Source organism: Rana temporaria, chromosome 11 (assembly GCF_905171775.1).
Source record: "Rana temporaria chromosome 11, aRanTem1.1, whole genome shotgun sequence".
Classification (NCBI taxonomy): domain Eukaryota; kingdom Metazoa; phylum Chordata; class Amphibia; order Anura; family Ranidae; genus Rana; species Rana temporaria.
This window is the reverse complement of record NC_053499.1, coordinates 109,855,202-109,869,702: the sequence shown is the minus strand read 5'-3', so window position 1 is coordinate 109,869,702 and position 14,501 is coordinate 109,855,202.

Here is a 14,501-nt window from a genome sequence, read left to right as displayed (position 1 = left end):
TCACGTCCAAATATTTCAACATGTTTCACCATAGCGGCTTCTTAAGGAAAGGACGTAAAGGCTCATTTAGTAGGTACAGAGGAACATAATTCACTAGAATTTAGGTGTATATGAAAAGAAAAACAGAAAATTATTAATATTTCATACTACTATATTTGACCAGTTAACATTATACATCTTATACGAGCATGGCTGTAGAACACACACAAAATGGGTAAACCCCAATACAGAAAACCCACCTCTGTGTTGTGTGTAAGAGCTGATCTGCAAGGGTGAGTGTCCTGAATAGTACCCAACACATAAGTCTAGTCCAAACAAGGCCAGATATTCCCATAGGGAGGGGTGTGGAACTTATCACATAAGCTGGCTTTCGATAGAATTACCTGCAATATTTATTAAATATATATCAATGAAACCAGAGGATAGAGGTAGAGCACAAAAAAGTTCATGACAGGCACTGTGACATGTACCTTGGGAATTAGCCTAACTTGCAGAGGGAGACCTCTCGTACCACCCTGGTTCCAGGATCACTGGGGTTGAGACAGTGACCATAGGAGCACAGTGATGAGTGCCTGCAGAGTTCTCTGAGATTGGAGATGAAGGCTGATGAGAAAGGCTGGAGCGCTGTAGGTACAGGTCAGCTGGATGCAGGTCAGCGGATGCAGGTCAGCGGATGCTGATTAACTGGTTAGTAGGATGCTGGTCAGCAGGATGCAGGTCACCGGATGCAGGTCAGCGGATGCAGGTCAGTGGACGCAGGTCACTGGATGCAGGTCACCGGATGCTGATTAACTGGTTACTGGTTAGCAGGATGCTGGTCACCAGATGCAGGTGCACCTGAGAGCAACAGGCGCACGCAAGTGCAGACGACAGCAGGAGAGGAGTCAGACAAGCCAGGTCATACACAGAGGATACGTTCAGGCAAAAAGCAGCAGACAAGGAATGGTCAGAGTTCAGACTGGATTCGGCAACAGAGGATTTGGCAGACAGGTAAACAGAACAGGGTCAAGGAAGCCAAAGGTCAGGACTGCAGTGGCGTAGCTTGGGGGACAGGGGGGACCGTGGCTCCGGGCGCCACATTTAGGGGGGCAAAATTTTTGTGCTTGCCACCTCTTTAATTTTAATCTCCTGTGTCCCTGAGCTCCGGTCGCCATTTTCAGTATCCAGCGCCCTGTGATTGGGCTATGGGGGTCATGTGCGGCGTGGGGCTGGCCTGTCCGTGATCGTGTGACCCCCATTACGCCCAAGCTGGAGTTTTGCAAACTGAAAGCTGCCGCCTGCCGGGGCCGCTGTCTTCTCTTCCTCCTCCCAGTCCCCTGCACCGAACATTGCGGCTGGCCGCCGGAGCTCTGCACAGTGTGCACGCCGGGACGGCTGTCTCTGCACTCCTCCTCCTCCCCAGCACCAAACATGGCACAGTGTGAGCCGCCAGGACCACTGGGACCGCTGTCTCCGCACTGCTCCTCCTCCTCCCCATCACCCCCGGAAATGGCGGCTGGAGCTCTGCAAAGAGTGAGCCGCCGGCGCCGCTGTTTTCTCCTCCTCTGTCCGGACCGATGCAGCAGGACAAGGAGGTGAGTAATGGATGGACATGGACTGGGGGGAGGAGCCGTATATGTGGTTTCACTGTCAGTATAGGAAGACTGTAGGCAGGTCAGTGTAGTATAGTATATACATATATAGTATAGTATAGTGTAGTGGTCAGTGTAGTGGATAGTATAGTGGTCAGTGTAGTAGTTAGTGTAGTATTGTGGTCAGTGTAGTTCTCAGTGTAGTGGACAGTATAGTATAGTGGTCAGTGTAGTGTAGTGCACAGTATAGTGGTCAGTGTAGTATAGTGGTCAGTGTAGTGTAGTGGATAGTATAGTGGTCAGTGTAGTATAGTGGTCAGTGTAGTGTAGTGGATAGTATAGTGGTCAGTGTAGTATAGTGGTCAGTGTAGTGTAGTGGATAGTATAGTGGTCAGTGTAGTAGTTAGTGTAGTATAGTGGTCAGTGTAGTGAACAGTATAGTATAGTGGTTAGTGTAGTGTAGTGGATAGTATAGTGGTTAGTGTAGTGTAGTGAACAGTATAGTATAGTGGTCAGTGTAGTGGTTAGTGTAGTATAGGGGAAAGTATAGTATAGTGGTCAGTGTAGTGGACAGAATAATATAGTGGTCAGTGTAGTGGTTAGTGTAGTGTAGTGGACAGTATAGTATAGTGGTTAGTGTAGTATAGTGGTCAGTGTAGTGGTTAGTGTAGTATAGTGGTCAGTGTAGTGGTTAGTGTAGTATAATGGTCAGTGTAGTGGACAGTATAGTGTAGTGGACAGTATAGTGTAGTGGTCAGTGTAGTGGTTAGTGTAGTGTGTAGTGGACTGTATAGTATAGTGGTTAGTGTAGTATAGTGGTCAATGTAGTGTAGTGTAGTGGTCAATGTAGTGTAGTGGACAGTATAGTGTAGTGGTTAGTGTAGTATATTTGTCAGTATAGTATAGTATAGTGGTCAGTGTAGTGTAGTGGACAGTATAGTATAGTGGTCAGTGTAGTATAATGGTCAGTGTAGTGTAGTGGACAGTATAGTATAGTGGTCAGTGTAGTGGTTATTGTAGTGTAGTGTAGTGGACAGTCTCTCATCCCCCAATCCCCCTCTCTCTCATCCCCAATCCCCCTCTCTCTCATCCCCAATCTCCCCTCTCTCATTCCCAATCCCTTCTCTCCCATCCCCAATTCCTTCTCTCATTCCCAATCTCCTCTCTCTCATCCCCAATCCCCCCTCTCTCTCTTTCCCAATCCCCTCTCTCTCATCCCCAATCCCCCTCTCTCTCATCCCCAATCCCCCTCTCTCTCATCCCCAATCCCCTCTCTCTCGCATCCCCAATCCCCCTCTCTCTCTCTCTCATCCCCAATCCCCCCCAATCCCCCTCTCTCTCATGCCCAATCCCCCCTCTCTCTCATCCCCAATCCCCCTCTCTCTCTCTCATCCCCAATCCCCCATCCCCCCCTCTCTCTCCCTCTCTCTCATCCCCCTAATCCCCCTCTCTCTCATCCCCCCAATCCCCCTCTCTCTCATCCCCCCAATCCCCCTCTCTCTCATCCCCAATCCCCCTCTCTCTCATCCCCCCAATCCGCCTCTCTCTCATCCCCCCCTCTCATCCCCAATCCCCCTCTCTCTCTCCCTCTCTCATCCCCAATCCCCCTCTCTCTCCCCCTCTTTCATCCCCAATCCCCCTCTCTCACATCCCCAATCCCCCTCTCTCTCATCCCCAATCCCCTTTCTCTTTCGCTCTCATCCCCATTTCCCCCTCTCTCTCTCATCCCCAATCCCCTCTCTCTCTCTCATCCCCAATCCCCTCTCTCTCATCCCCAACTAGTGGCGAGTAACCCTTGAGGCCTGGCTAGTGGCTCAAGACTTTTGAGCCCTGAGTATAGTGGTCAGTGTAGTGGACAGTATAGTGGTCAGTGTAGTTAGTGTAGTATTGTGGTCAGTGTAGTGTAGTGGACAGTATAGTATTGTGGTCAGTGTAGTGTAGTGGACAGTATAGTGTAATGGTCAGTAAAAAAATCAGGTTGGTCAGTGCTGAAATCAAGTAGGTTAGTGTAGTGGTCAGTATAGGAATCAGGTACGTCAGTACTATTGTATTTGAAGGGACTTGGGGAGTGCTAAAAGTTTGCAGGTTGCCTTGCCCCGGGTGCTGACTACCCACTCTACGCCACTGCAGGACTGGACATGGTAGCGGAGTCAGAAAGCCAGGTCAGTATGATGCAGGTTCAGGATCAGGTCTCAGGATAAGTTGCAGATCAGACAGAAAGGACACAGTGCTGCTGAGGGGTTTAAATAAGGCAGCCTGTTGTCAAGCATTGAAATCAGTCTGCACTATTAACCCTTAGGTGACAGATCCCTGACATTGCCCCCCCCCCCCCGTTATGGTCAACCTCCGGGTGCCCAAAAGAACTCTTTTTTGAGGGTGGCTGCGGAAAAATGCCTGGATCAGCTCTTGGGCATGCATATTCTGCTTGGGTTCCCAGGAGTTCTCCTCTGGTCCATACCCCCTCCACTTGACCAAGTATTGTAGTTGATTACCTCTTCTCCTGCAATAGCCTCCACCTCATATTCCTCGTCTCCACCGACCATCACGGGTTCAGGTGGCCCCGGTTCTCTGTCTGGGAAGGGATCAGGTACTGTGGGTTTCAGCAGGGACATGTGGAACACCGGATGGATCTTAAGCAAATCCGGTAAGATAAGTTCATAAGACACTTCATTTAGTTTTTTTTCTTGACTGGAAAAGGGCCAATAAACTTTGGTGTCAATTTCTTCGAGGGACAAGCCATCCTAAGATTGATAGTAGACAACCACACTTGGTCGCCTGGTTAGAGACACAATTCGCCTCTTCTCTTTCGGTCATATCTTCTCTTATTAGTTGTCTGTGCCTTGACAGTCCCTTGTAACAATTTGTTGTTGCAACCCAGGAAGTCAACAGTATTCTGTATCGCTGGAACCGGAGATTCGGGGATAATGTTAGGTAAGAAGACAGGATGGAACCCATAATTTGCAAAAAATGGAGACTGACCCGTAACTGAGTGACTAGCATTATTGAAGGCGAATTCTGCCAACGGTAATAGTGCTACCCAATCGTCCTGAACAAATGCGGTAAAGCATTGTATATATTGCTCAAGAGTCTGGTTCGTCCTCTCGGTTTTTCCATTTGTCTGAGGATGGTAGGCAGAGGACATAGTTCAATTTCTCCTCACAAAAAGCATATGACAAAACAATGTTCCTCTTTGGTGCAATTTATACGTTTCTCAGCCATCTTCACCAAAGCGTAACAACTCTTACTAAATTGCAAAGTCAGCTGGGTTGCCAAATCGACTAGTCATGACCAATTACTACCCCACCCACCCTCACCGTTTTCAACTAAAATATAAAAGTGCAGAAACTTTTTGAAGACCCCTCGTACATTGCACAAAGTGCTGAGGTGAGCGTGCAAATAGGATCCAGTGTTCAAAGCAACATTATAGTCCCACTGCACAGGGTAAAAGTTTTACCAAGGTTGCCCAGATCTGGATGCACTGCTTCTATTGTGGTAGTAGAAGACGGTAAAGAGTTGTTTGCAGAATCCAAAGATTAAATAAAATAAAAAAGTTAAAGAGGATGTAAACCCACTCTCATCAATTCTAAACTACTGCCATGGTGCTGATCTATAAGGATGTACATGCCTCCTGCATGTATCCTTACCTGTCAAATGTCCCCCATTTTGCTGTTTAAACCCCCGCAAAGTCCAGATTTGGTGGGCAAGTCTGTTGTTCGGCGCTCGGTGGGCGGAGTCATGATGTCAGCAGACTCCCGCCCACCTCTACACTCCCCTTGGCCAGAGCGCGCACAAGACAGGAAGAGCGCGTTCTGGGTAATAGTAGAGCGCGCTCACGGCCCCCTGTCAGCACACGTTGATGTCCCTTGACAGTCGGGGATGATCGCTGCGACGGGACAGCTGTGAGCACCGTCCCCCTGCATGGCTTTTTATCATCTGCTTCTCCTCCTCCCTCCCGCGGCTTTCATCTAATAAGTCATGCAGGGGGATCGGTGCTCACAGCTGTCCCGTCGCAGCGATCATCCCCGAGTGTCTTCTGTTCTCCACCCCCGATGTCGTCCCCTCCCCCGATGTCATCCCCCTCCATGTGTCCACACACCCACCCCTCCTCATCCTGCTCCATTTATCGCCCCCCCCCGCGCCTTGTCTTCACCCTCCGCCCACCCCCCCTCGTCCTGCTCCGTGTGTCCAGCTCCATCCCCCGCAGCCATCGCCGGCTTCTCTCTTCTCTCCCGCGGGCTGCGAGGGGGGGGGGGCTCTGTCAGGATGGAGAACGGAAATGGGACACAGAGCGTTCATTACCGAGCGCTGTGCGTCCCGTGATAACTGTGCAGAGTAACCTGTGTGTTACTCTGCTCAGTTTATGAATGGAAGGGAGACGCTGTCTTCTGTCCATTCATCTTCAATGCAGAGAAAAGGACTGGGGAATGAATGTCCTCTGTCCCCTTTCTGTGTCTCAGATGGGAGATGTCAGGGGTCTCTGTTTAGACCCCTGACATGTCACCAACACCCCCACAGGACTGATAAAAAAATGAAATTGTAAAAAAATAAATCAGACACCACAACCACCCCCCCATACCAAGATGGTCCAGAACCCCCTGTCCACTACCCCACCGTCCACTACCCCACTGACACCGTCCACTACCCCACTGACACCGTCCACTACCCCACTACCCCACTGTCCACTACCCCACTGTCCACTACCCCACTGACACCGTCCACTACCCCACTGACACCGCCCACTACCCCACTGACACCGTCCACTGACACTGCTCACTACCCCACTGACACCAACCACTGCCCCATCCCCTCAACCCCTTTCCAAAAAGCATTGTGAAAAAATATATTTAAAAAATAAACCCCCCCCCATCAAGTACAAAAATAAATTGTAAAAATAAAAAAAAAATGTTATTGTAAAAATGTATAAAAATAAAAAAATCCACTGGTCCCAAAAAACCTTTTGGGAACAAAAAATATTAAATTGTAAAATAAAAAAAAATTATCTGACACTGTCCACTATCCTGACACCATCCTGCATGTACTACCCACCTCTGGACCCTACGCATTCCTGTGATTCGCATCGCACTGCTGTTCAGATCACATGTGATGTCTGTGCGATGCGATTTCAGCCATACAAACTGTATAGCTGAAATCGCATCACATTCGGACCAAACACGCATCACACCTATGCGATCCGATTCATGTCCTGTCAGTTCGCAGTGCGATATGTGAGCTGAAATGGGGGGGGTCATTACCATTGTATGACACTCCCCAGCATATGGCAGCGTGAACTGTCGTGCGAGTTGGGTGCGATGTGGGAACCCGCGGTGGATTTGCAGGGTTCCCGAATCGCACCAATGTGAACCAAGCCTCAAAGCATGCAGCCTACCAATGCCACCTGACTGCTCCCACCAAGGCTCGGTTCACACTGGTGCGATTCGGGAACCCTGCAAATCCACTGCGGGTTCCCACATCGCACCCGACTCGCACGACAGTTCACACTGCCCTATGCTGGGGAGTGTAATACAATGATAATGACACCCCCATTTCAGCTCGCATATCGCACTGCGAACTGACAGTTAGGACATGAATCGGATCGCATAGGTGTGAAAACCTATGCGATTCTGGTGTGGACCAAAAAAAGGGTCCTGTGCGAGTTTGTTCCAAATGAGATGCAATTTCAGCCATACAGTTTGTATGGCTAAAATCGCATCGCACAGACATCGCACGTGATCTGAACAGCAGTGCGGTGCGAATCACTTGCGATCTCGTACAGCTCATTAATGTGAACCAGCCCTAAGTTCATTCAGCCTGGGTGTAAGTATAAAACGTGAGAAATCCACCCTCCCCCACACAACACATCCTGGTAATATAGGAATTTAGCATATGTGATCAGGTGACCTCAGACACACACACACACACTGCAATATAACAATAATTAGAAGATCACTCACGCCATCTCCCCTAATCACTTGTCTATGTATATTCTGATGGCTGTTCACTGGAGCATTTCATCATGACATTGAACTTTGACTCACCTCATGTTTTGTAAACATTTAATCAAAACACAGGACAAGCAGACAATTCTGGCATATTAGGAGAGGAGGGGGGAGGTGATTTGTACACCGTTTACAGAAACTGTGCATGGTCTGCAGGCTAGTGCATGAGATATGTAAATATCCTGTCACTCAAAGCATGGAGGCGGAACGGACTTTGCTTTTTATAGGAAAGTCTGTTTTATCCTACTGAACAATCAAAAGAGGATTGCTCAGCTCTGGATTAACTCTGTGTGGCAAGACTGGGCACAGATGATAGGAAATCTTATTCTCTACATTGTGACATCAAAAATAAAAATAAACATTTTTGGGTTTACATCCACTTTAACCTAAGTGTTTTCTCTGTAAGAGGACTCGCAGAGTGAGGTAGGGTTATAGGGAATCTTCCCAGGGGGCATGTCCTCAAAAGCTTTGCCAGTGTCCAATCACCTGAAGATACAAGCCTATAACTCTGGGTCTATGAACACCCAGCCTGTGTTCTGTACTGTACAATTAAGATAAAAGGATTGATGTACAAACTTCCTCAAAAAGGTCCATCACCCAAGGACATTAGCAAAGCACTGGAGTCCGACGGATTGGGAGTGTCCTATACTGTACAATTAGAATAACAAACTAGCAACGGGTCTCTGTCCTTTCAACAACTGTGTAGAAGTAGATGCAAGTGCTATAATTCACAGAAATTAATCAAAAATAATACAAAACTAAAATCTAATTAGAAGCAATAAAATAAGAAACCTAACCACATACCAATTTGCACCAACACAATATACCACAGCACCATTTAAACTTGGATTTGGTCAATTAAGAATATTTGCCACCCTATACCAGAATTATATTTAGGGAAACACTGTTTAGGGCACGTGCGGCCATTGTTATTATATCAACCCCTCCCCCTTTGCAAATCACAGAGGAAAATGTTGATTAACCTGATCATACCATATAAACAGATTATGGAGTTGATTTACTAAAGGCAAGTGCACTACAAGTGCAGTTTTCTCTAGATCTTCGTAAAGGAGAGGAAGCTCTGCTGCCTTCTATTATCAAATCATGCAAGCAAAAATTCATTTTTTTTTGTCCTTGTATGTGATTGGGTATTTTTTGTAAAGTGAAGCTTTACCCCATTTACTAAGCTTGGGAGAAACTGCACTTGCAGAGCACAGTGTATTTGCATTTTAGTTAATCAACCCCTATGAATAAAATAGTCATTTCAAGGTCCTTAAAGTTTAGGATTGATGGTGTAAATCGAATTTTATACTATACAAAGTATAAGCAAGTCTCTTCCATGTAAGACAATAGCCCTAGACCCACATCTTCATTTATTAAACAAAACAGGCAAAAACTACAACTGTTTGAGTTGGTCCCAATTTTTTTTTTTATTTTTTTTGACATGCTGAACATTCATGTACAACTGTTTGTCAATCACATTGAAAAATTGCACTCATCTTTTTTACAATTGCTTGAGATCACCTCTGCTAGCGTCACAAGTGAATGTGGGAAAATCATGCAAACCACTCTTCTCCACAGGTAAAATAATGGTTTTCAGCACATTTAATAGGCATACATCCCTATTTTCTGAGATGGGAAAGAACAACTTTTAGAAAAAAAATATATAAACAATGGATACACTTCTGCCATGTCCCCAGTTACATGAACCATAAAGAATTAATATGCAAAATAAGACTGGTTGAACCCACAAGTGCTTTTTAACCACTGTTTATTGCATTCTAATTGGGTCATTAAATTCCAAAAAAAAAATATTTTAGAGGTCTACGCTACAGACCACAAAGGGAAACAACTGTCTTTAATTTTAGGGATTTCAATAAAGGGTCACTAAAGGAAAAAAATGTTTTAGCTGAAATGGCTGTTTACAGGGTATAGAGACATATTAACTGATTCCCTTTAAAAATGATTAAAAATAGATAAAAAGCAATCATATAATATACCTACAGTTTAGTTTTTGCTGTTGTTTCCTGGTTCTCTGATGTACAGAGACAAAGAGCCAATAAAGGGCAGTGATGCTTTGTAAAACGAAACTGGATTGGTGCTGACACACAGTAAGCACACCTCCTGGATTAGTCACCACAGTGAGAAATATCCCAGTACTGTGGTGATCAGGAAACAGACAACCAGGAAGTGTCCAGAACAGAGAGGAATTACAGCAACATCAAAGCAAAAACAAACAATGAGGACATGAAACCAGGACCAGGTAAAGGAAGCTATTTAGCTAAAAAAATAAAAAAAATCTTTTAGTGACCCTTACCCTTTTAAGGGCCAGTTCACACCATAAAAACGCAATCCGGATGCGTTCCAGGTGCTTTTTTGCATGCACGGTTTTGACGCGTTTCAGTGCGTTTTTAATGCAGTCCAAGTGCCCCCCTCTTTTTTATTAACCTTAGATAAGGACAAGTGTGTTCCAGTGCGTTTTTGGTGCATTTAGGTGAGTTCCAGTGCATTTTTGATGGGTATTGTGAATATGGAGTGATGAGTACAGAACCGTAAAACAAAAGTAGAACATTTTACATTTGAGTGTAGTAATTTACTTGCATACATGTTTATGCATCTATAAGCATGTTTATGCAAGTATGGATGGAGTAAATTACAACACTGGCAATGAAGATGAATTTTACTTGTCTACAGTTGAACCTCGGATTATGAGCATAATTCGTTCCAGGAATATGCTCATAATCCAAAGTACTCGCATATCAAAGAGAGTTTTACCATTAAAGTCAATAGAAAACGAAAATAATTTGTTCTGCATCGACTTCAGTGGGATGCAATACCGAATGCGGCCAGAGGTGGGGGGGCGCACCAGAGGGACCACGCTGCAAACATGAACTAAACTCTTGGCTCACGGTTGTGGCATGGCAGTTCAAAATACCCCATTTGTCATATTAAAAAAAAAAAAAAAAAAAAACACACAACCACATGCATTCAGGATGTGCCAGTATTGTCTACTGAACGTCTGGAAGCAGCTGCTCTACCGCCCTTTTAAAAGTGATCCACCATAAACAAGTTTTCAGAGGGGCGGTAGATGCTGCATGATCGTTACTATGTATGTCACCAGCCTTTGATTTGTGTTATGCGACTATGGCTCACTAAAATAAATTCAAGTGAATATGGAGTTTGTAGTGGGAGGTGACCATGAGGAAATGATTGTGTGGTTTCTGCTTTCTGATTGTAATTAGATGCATTTGTAATATGCATGCAAACACATGCATCTGACGAAATGGGATGCTCAAAACTGTTGTGGATAATGTATGGATTAATGTACCACACGGTTTTGAGAAAGAATCTTGCTGGGGTGCAATGACTTCAATTGATAATTATGGCTTGAGCCTATTGGCCTCCTGCACCTGAAACTCATATGCATACCACACACACACACACACACTATTTGCACATTATATATATACACACACAAACGAATAACACAAGGAATTTTAACAGAGGCTGGATATTAATCCTGAGAGGGTGGTACCTTCAGGTGATTGAACACTGGAAAATCTTTCACCCCTCGAGTGAAGTTCTAAACCCTACTGGACTCCATAAGAGCTTAGTTTTTTTTAGCAAGCTGGAGTAACACAGGAACAGAGGGGAGGTTGGCCTGTGTCCTGTATTAAAAATAGAGAGGCTACAGTCAAAAATTCCTCTCATCTTAATAGTACAGTACAAAACAAAGGCTGAATATTCATAGACCCTGGGATGTCCTTAAACAATGAAAAAGAAGGATGGGTAACACGGCAAACAAAACTGTGCCATTTCAGAGTGTTGCAGCAAGCACCTTGTGGTCAAAATCTGCATCTGCAGAAGCTATAGGTCACTGGTGTGCAGAGGCCCCCCCCCCCTTTTTTTTTTTTAAAGACGTTAACCAGCAAGCCCCCAATGAAAAGTAAGGACAACAACGGCATAGAGAAAACTTAGAAAATATAATAAAACTAACACTGTAAAAATACAAATGTAGCCTACTTAAAAAAAAATAGCTTTAGCAAGAAACTACATTCACTTTCATTCCAAAATGACTAGGGAGCAATTGGTCACCCTCTCAACATCTGTAACTGCAGGGCTGACCTGCTCGATTAGTTTCAGGCCCGACTTTCTGCTCCGATTTCTGACCAGTGTAAGTAGTAGGTAGGGCAGTGGACATGGGAGAGCAGGACAGGGGGACAGTAGAGCAATGTAAAGTGGGCTCAGGAGGACATGGTACGGGATGGGGGCGCTCAGGAGGGAAGATTACGGGGCTCAGGAAGGTCAGGTTGGCATGGTACGGGGGGCCTCAGGATGGCCTGGCAAAGGAAGGTTAGGAGGGAATGATATAGGGGAATCAAGGGGCCATGCCACTGGGGTATCAGGGGGCACATTACTGAGGAGTTTGGAGCGTACACCACTGGGGGCTCAGGATGACAAAAAAATAAAACTGTTAACCGATGCAGCTACTGTGGCAGATCTAACCGTTTGTGCTGACCCCAGCCAATTCTCCTCTCGTCCATCCCAGATGTCATTCATAAGCGCCTTGGATAGAGGGAGGGGTCATCACAATGCACTCCAGCTTAGGTCCCTTCTGAAATAGCCAGACCCTAGCCGATGTCAGTGGCGGAAGATACTTTCCTAGCTTTGCCAAGCCACCCGTCCACAAGCCTTCAGATGCTAAAACCCACAGCTACTATAAAAAAAAAAAAAAAAAAAGGACGTACGGAAATGTAGGTCTTGGGCTACTTTGAGATTTAGACTACCTTGTGAAGAATCAGGAATGGTTCCTTACAAGAGAACAGTTAGTTCAGAGCTATATCTGACAGATGCAATAGCCACTAAGAAGGCCACTTTGCAGGAGAGGCCCAAAGAAAGTTAGCTGGTGGGTTCAAATTGTTAGTTCTGTGGGGCAGAGACAACCAAATGAAGATCCAGCCAAGATGTGCTTGAGAGGCCTTGAATGGAAGTGAGAAAAGGGCGCAGGCCTGTAATGAGGCCCTGGAACCTCAAAGAGAATCTCACCAAGGGATGTTTGAGCTTAAAGAGACCCTTAAAGGTTCATAACAAACATTTCATACTTGCCTACACTGTGCAATTTGCTTTGCACAGTGTAGCCCCGATTGTCCTCTTCTGAGGTCCCACGGCGGCTCATCCCTGCAAGAGCTAACCCCTCTAGGAAGCACTCTGCCGAGGGGGTTACCTTGCGGGCGTGCTCCCGTGCCATACAATCGGCATCCATAGCCACAGATTGTATAAATCAGCCTCATTGCATTTGATTGACAGCAGCGGGAGCCAATGGTGGGAAGCAGACTTTTGAAAGTGGATTACCAAAGGCTTGAAGCCTCAGAATAGTCCTTTGGATGTTTACAGATAATTAAAGAGAGGGGTCCTTCAAAATAAGGTCAACTAGGTACCCTGCTGTCTGAATGCCTAGATTCAAGTAAGTCTAGTAAATGGGAATATGTAGATAAGCATCTTGGATTTTTACTGATACCAAGTATTTATGAAAGCTTAAACAGGTGCTATTTTTAGCACTAAAGAGCCTGAAAAACACCTCCCGTGTGAAAGTGGTCTAAATGAGCTAAATATCACAGAAGTAGCAGTGGCTTTGGTTCAGCCCTCACACAGCCTGTTGGCTTATGCTGTTACAGTCATAAGACCGTTACTGTTGAAGCACCAACATGCCCAAGAAGAGCCTCTGTTCTATAGTTAGTGGTAGGCAGACCTGGGACAACACCATCAAGCTGGTTATCGGAGGCAAATCTGAAGAAATTCTCCAGAGTGATGAAGGAAAAAAATAAAATTTTGATCAGGTAAGGGGGACAAATGATCAGTCCTACAAGCCAGGAAGAAAATACCTCAGGGCACAACAAGAGACTTTTGATAGCAGCAAATACTCTTGCGCACAAGTGTGTTAATCAGGTAGTCTATAGTTCATGATGGATAATGTCTCAGGCCTTGCTACCCCCTCCGGGATGGAGGTATCCTAACAGTCAAAAAAAAAAAAGCAGGCGCCCAAGGCTGGTGCATTTTTTTTTTTTTACAAAAACAATGAACCCAGTGTGTGTGTGGCAACTACAAGAACAGGGCAGCCGGAGTTAGATAGAGATATATATATATATATATATATATATATATATATATCTCTCTCTATCTATATCCTTCTGAAGGTTTGCCCACCCAAGCAGAATGAATGGGGGTTAAATTAAACCTACTTCAGTTGAACATTTGTCAAAGGTATTGCGCCAGCCACTGCACTTTATGGAAGCCTTGGTCCCCACAGATGAAAAACCCTACCACTGTACATGTAATAATTGTTGCAGGCAGAGGGAATTTGTAAGTTTTTATTTCCCCATTTCTCTCATATAAAAGTTAGGCAAGTTTCAGACATTTCTAGAAAAGCCAGACTTTTTCTGGAGAATTCAGTTTGGCAAAGTGCTTGGATCTTTCTACTGCCTCTACTCATTCACCCAAATTTCAAGTGTCTGACATCTCCCCAAACCAGCGCAGTATAATGCTTTCTAAGAACTACTCTTTTTTTACTTGGACAAGTCATTAAAGGGGTTGTAAAGGTACAATTTGTTTTCCTAAATAGCTTCCTTTACCTTAGTGCAGTTCTCCTCCACTTACCTCATCCTTTCATTTTGCTTTTAAAATGTCCTTATTTCTTCTGAGAAATCCTCACTTCCTGTTCTTCTGTCTATAACTCCACACAGTAATGCGAGGCTTTCTCCCTGGTGTGGGGTGTCGTGCTCGCCCCCTCCTTTGGACTACAGGAGAGTCAGGACGCCCACTAACACACAGCTCCTTTATGTGCAACGTAGAGAGCGTCCCGACTCTCCTGTAGTCCAAGGGAGGGGGCGAGCACGACACTCCACACCAGGAAGAAAGCCTTACATTACTGTGTGTA